General features: G+C 42.7%; 1 protein-coding gene across 4 annotated transcripts in view; it reads left to right on the forward strand.

The window, feature by feature from the left end:
* Nr1h4 (nuclear receptor subfamily 1 group H member 4) overlaps nt 1–6000 on the forward strand; it is a 63805-nt gene that overhangs the window by 22842 nt on the left and 34963 nt on the right. The window lies entirely within an intron of this gene.

Consider the following 6000-nt stretch of genomic DNA (forward strand, 5'->3'; position numbering starts at 1 on the left):
TACAGATTTCTCCTGGCAAATAAGAGAAAGAAAAATGAGACTTGGGTTTAGGATATTTATTTTCTCTGAACTAAAATATGCTTTATAATGATAAGACAGGATAATATAAATATTATCTTAGTATTTTTCTCAAAACATAAACTCACTTTTTAAAGTTTTCACAAAAAAATTAAATGCTAATCATTTCCCCGATAATTACAATGACGTGCATACTTCTGCTCATAGACCTGGTGGCCTCCCATTCTACTTAAGAGTGGTGTTTCAAAGTGGCTGCCGTTATATTTAGAAATAGAAATTGCTTGCATGGCTTGGGAAGCAAATTTTCCATCCCCTTCTATTTAACAGTCATTTATTAAATGTTTATTATGTGCCAAGCATTGTGCTGAGTGCCAGAGATGATAGAAATCAGGATATGATCTGATATTTCCCTCCGAGAGTGCACAGACTAACCCCCCCCCCCCAGGAACAAACTGAATGTTTGCTTTATGCGAAGCAGGCAATTTACATTCCTCGTCTCAGTCCTGCCTCGTTGCAGCCTTTGACACGGGAGCACATTGCTCTGGCTTTACGGAGGGAGAAAGAGAAGCTAAAATAGGTCCAGGGTCTCTCCCAAGTTCATAGATGTAGCAGTGTGTGGGTGAAATGAGTCCAGACCTGTCTCCTCATCTGTGTGACCCAAACCGCCTCAGGCTCAGCGTGGGAGATAAGGCTGTGAACAAACACGAGGGATCACACATGCTTCCGATAAGCGCTATATTAGGAGTATGCGCAGAGGTTAGGAGAGACTAATTATATCTGGGGGAACTGGGGCAGGCCTCACCGAGGAGGTCATCAGCTGACCCTGCCAGGAGAAATACCTCCAACCCGAGAGACCTGGCTCCAGGAATGGCAAACTTCACAAATGAAGCCATGTCATTTGGCCGAGAAGCCACGGCTTAGGAAATAAGGAATACCACTAAAGCCAGTTCCCACTCTAGTCAGTCCCCCAAATATGCCTTGGACATGTTTGCTGTGTTTACCGTTGTGTCTGAGATTAGTAAAAGCAACTGAAAAAAAAATGGGTTCCTTTGCACCAGACACTGACACTACCGAAGTTGTGGGCAAGTGCCACCATTAATGTGTGAGCCTATTTTCTGTCCACAAACTTTCTAGAGATGTACCACTGCATATGACAGTCGCCAGCCACATATGACTAATTAGACATTTTAATGACTAGGAAGTAAATAAGTTTAAAACTCTCTTTCTTAGTATTACTGACTGCGTCTCAAATGCTTGACATCCTCACGTGGCTAATGGCTGTCTTCTCCTAAGTACCGAACCTTCTTTCATCTCAGGAAGTTTCCTGGATGAGAGTCTACGGAAAGCCAAGGATCTGGATCTGGAAGCTAGCTTTCTGGGAGTTCTCAGATGCCCCTGGAGTTTATCCATGTGTCTCTATTTAAGAACGATTTCCTCAACTCTCGTGGAGTTTCTTGCCCAAGGACCCAAATTGTAATAGATTAAGTGCAGGGAGTTAAGATCTCATAGTCGGTTATACAGCAAAAGTTGCTCAGGTCCAGTCGTTTAGAAAGCCTCCGGGTGCTGTTTCTTCATCTTCCCACGGTCTGTGCATTCACCACCCTGCCCAGTGGCCGTTCAGCAAACTGTGGAAGGATAGACATGGTTGCGCTTTGAGATTAGAAGCATTACTTTGTGTGACTGTATATTATTCTTATATTTTACTCTCTTAGTATAACATTATCTATAACCTTGAAAAAGCTTTATATTTGTGCATATGTGTGTATGCCCAGGCATATGACCATGCACATGTGTGTGCATGCATGCACAAGGAGGTCAGAGGTCAACCTCAGGTGTTGTCCTTTAGGTAATGTCCTTTCTTTTGTGTGGTTGTTCGGGGTTTTCTTGTGACAGGGTCTCTCACCGGTGTGGGGCTTGTCAAGTAGGCTGCCTGGCCAGTGAGCTTCAGGCACTTCTTTGACTCTGAATTCTCAGTTGGGATTACTAGCAGTTCAGATTCAAGAAGATCCCTGGAGCTCACTGGGTTTTGTGGCTGACGTGGTTCTGAGGAATGTAGGCCCTCAAGTGTGTGGCGTGGCTGGCATTAGACTACCTGGGCTGTCTCCAACTCCGCTTTGTGTTTAAATTTAGATGGTTGCAGGGATAACTATGATATTGATACCATTGACTGACCTGAGCTGGGACTCTGTTGTTTCTGATTATGGGAATGTTTGCTTTATTGAAATAACACTCAGCGACCTTGAGCCGTCCTGTGAAGAGACACCATTAACCATTTCCCTGGGTTCTGCAGAGTCCAGGTTTTGTTGTTAATTGGTTCTCTGACCTTGGACTAGTTGCTTAACTTGGTCAACCTGTGGTAAAAAGAAGCTGGGTTCAGGGTATGTGGGGGGCAGGGGCGAGTGGGGACTTGAGAGAACACAGTAGAAGTCAAAATCTAGGCAAGAGTGAATCCAGTACTTTAACTTTCCAGTTCTTTTACGTTTTATTTATTTATTTATGAAATTTTAGTCATATTTGCTAAAGAAATGGACTGGGATTTGGCTTACATTTTACCTTGAATAATTTCATATTTTATCCTTCTATTTTTTTTTTCTCACAAGACAAGGTGGCTTTGCCAAAATCCTGTTGTTTGTCGGACTCACTGTTTTTTTTTTTTCTAGCTAATACAGACAAATCGGGAAGAAAACCGATGTTCGCACAGATACCATATATTGTGTGCTTGCTCGGTCATTTCCTGGGTCAGTGTAGAATGTGTTCTCAATATTTAATATGCGAGTATTCTGCTTCGCCATTGTAGGAAAGTTGTGAATTCTAATATTCATAAAGAAGTCTTGTGCTTATGAGATTTTTAGATAGAACGGACTAGAGGATCATAAATTCTTTCTTTATAGAGGAGCAAAGGGAGGCCCAGGTAGGGTAGTAAGTAATGGTTTGGAGGCGCCATTTAATTAAATCAGAACCGTGACTCCTCGGATCTAGTCAGAGGAGAACACCCATGCAAAGCAGTCCTTAGAGTGATATTTGTAGCCAGGAGAAGACGAGGGTATGAGCTCTGGAACAGAGTAGCTATGCCTAGGAAGCCGCCAGTATAACGAGCAGGCGCAAAAAGTCCTGCGACCGGAAACAACGAGGTATCCAAGAAATGGAAAAGCCGCAACATGGAAAAATGGCTGAAAGAGAAAGGACCACGTATGCTGAGCCTTGCAGGCCTGTTTGTATTTTATGTGCAAACCGAGACTGCAAGCTTAAAGACAGAGAGCTCCCACGCTTTTCGAAGCATCTCGCATTTGACATCATTCCAGAGAGTCGAGTGTTTCCATGCGTGGCCTTTGAGGTCAGACTCCAAAGTCTAAATCCCAACTGCTTATGGTAGGAGTCAGAAGTAACGTCAGCAAAGGCATTCTGTCCAGAGATGAAAACAGCCCGGAGTTGTCCCTAGTGTGAAGGAGCAGCCCAGGGAACGCCTTTGGACCCAAGAGAAACAATGGCACCTCCTCCTGCTGTTTGCAAGAAATAACGAGAACAGGCAAATGCTTGGTATTAGGAAGGAATTCATAAAAATTTCTGCTACTTACTAGTTATAATAACAATAACATCAGCCATTTGAGCGTTTTGAAGAACATTTTAAAGGTAAGGTGCAGAGGGTCCAGCATCCCTAAATCCAATTCCCAATTCCAAAATCACTTGAAACCATTATTTTTCAAGCTCAGTGAGAATTTCTTTCGGTGGCCATTCCTGGACTGAAGGGTGTGAGACTCTGGTTGTCATTTATTCTGCTTTGTGGGAATATTCGTAAAATTTCACGGAAGAAAGCATTGCTGTGTTTGCTTCGTACATTCCGTACACCGAGTTCTACCCAGGGTCCTGAATACCACTGACTTCTGTTCTGAAATCTATGAGACGTTCTCTTTTTTTTTTTTTCCGCAGTCCTGGGGATCAAACCCAGGCCCTTGCCCAATCAAGGGGTTCTAAATTTTATTTATTTGTTTATTCATTTTATTGATTATATACTTGTGCCTGTGTGTGCGCGCACACGTGTGTGGGGGGAGGTGCACTCACTCATGTGAGCATAGGTGTAGGGGAAGAGAAGTAGAAGTCACGTGTCTTCAGAGGAGACACTCACCTCTCTCCACCTTCTTCTTTAATTCTCACGTTGAACTGGAGTTGTACCGTTCAGAGAGACCGGCTGCTCTGTGAGCTTCTGGGCTCCTCTTGTCGACACCTCCCTGGTGCTGGCATCACGGGTGCACGCCACGGGGGGGCTTTATAGAGGCATGTCCTCAAGCCTACACAGCAAACACTCTACCCAGTGAGCCTTACATTCGGAGACAGATTTGATTGTGTTTCCAACCAGGAGCTGTGACTTTATTTCAGTCAGCCATCAGTAGAGAGCTTTATCGCGAACTTTCCATCTCCAGCTTGAGGTGTGAACACTGGGTATCAGTGGTTTATTTGCTTCAAGTTCCACTGCTCAGCTAGGATTGTACTGGGAAACCGGAATTGTACTCGAGGGTTTTCTGTCAGTGTGTTAAAAAAAAATCAGGTGTAGCTGGGCGGTGGTGGCGCTCGCCTTAGATCCCAGCACTCGGGAGGCAGAGGCAGGTGGATCTCTGGGAATTCAAGACCAGCCTGGTCTACAAGAGCTAGTTCCGGGACAGGCACCAAAGCTACAGAGAAACCCTGTCTCGAAAAACAAACAAAACAAACAAACAAAAAATCAGGCGTATTTACACACTATCTTATCTTTTGCTTATGTCATTTTTTGCATAATTCAAGCATTTTGTTTTCTAAAGAGCACAGCTTGTGTTTCCAAATATAGAAGCATTTTCATACCCCGCTAGTGTTTGTTACCTAGTGGCTTGATATTTAAGCATCTTAATGACCATGCTTTTAGCAATAGCATTTCTCCTATTTTAATGTCACTCTAACTCGGGGCCCTTCTTTCACTTCCCCTTTAAGGACGGACTTGGCACGTATTGTCTCATTTAACCCTTACAGCATCTCAGTGGCTACTGCATCGCGATTTCCCCACTGTTTGAAAACTATGGCTGCTAAGAAACTTCCCGTTTGCCAAGAGATTAAGAAATAGAACATGGAGTTGAATCCAGGTAGACTCAGGCTGTCAGGTAGTGCGTTCTCAAAGCTCACTTCTATATTGCAATAATTAAAATAGCATGCCTATAACAAAAATCTCAAACAGTAAGAACACTGGGCAGTTTCTTACCCCAGAAAATAATGTAATATCACTTTCTACACACACCACCATCTGGTGTGTTAAAGATCAGGAAGAACATTGCCTCACCTACAACACACACACTAATTTTTATATTTATAAATATACATGTTTTCTTCAGTTTGCATGTGGTAGGAACCCTCCCTTATCATCATTGTTACACATCTGGATAATATTTGTGTCTAAATGCTGCAGTGTTTCCAATCATGCCCCTACTGGCGGAGTGTATGTCCAGCTTCTTTCTTACAAGCGCTGAAAATGAATGTGTATAAAAATTCTTCTCACGTAGAATTAAATACGTCTCTCAAATAAATTTTCCTGGCGCTGAAAAAAATTACTGCTGGCTATTAGAGTCTTAAATACTGGAAGATCCTAGCAAATTTTTCTCTTTAAGCGTGTTCATTTTCCCGACAGTATCTATCATTCAGCTGAAAAATCTCCACAACTTGAGGATAGAAATGAGGATGTCACAGATTTATTTTGAGCTTGCTATTTAAGAAGAGAAACATTTTTGTGGATTTATGAAGCAGTTTCTAAAAGCTATTCAATTCTGACTTTTATACTTTTTCCATAGGCTGTTGAATGTTCTCTGTTAGTTTCCAAAACCTCATTCATATGTTAGCAACATGTCATTTATCGGTCCTCTGTGTTGCACATTTTCCCGAGGTTATGATTTATCACTGAAACATTTTATCTCTGCCCCCCCCTCTCTCTCTCTCTCTCTCTCTCTCTCTCTCTCTCTCTCTCTC

The sequence above is a fragment of the Alexandromys fortis genome, unplaced genomic scaffold (genome assembly GCF_014885135.2).
Source record: "Alexandromys fortis isolate MF-2015 unplaced genomic scaffold, M_Fortis_MF-2015_v1.1 scaffold_50, whole genome shotgun sequence".
Lineage (NCBI taxonomy): Eukaryota > Metazoa > Chordata > Mammalia > Rodentia > Cricetidae > Alexandromys > Alexandromys fortis.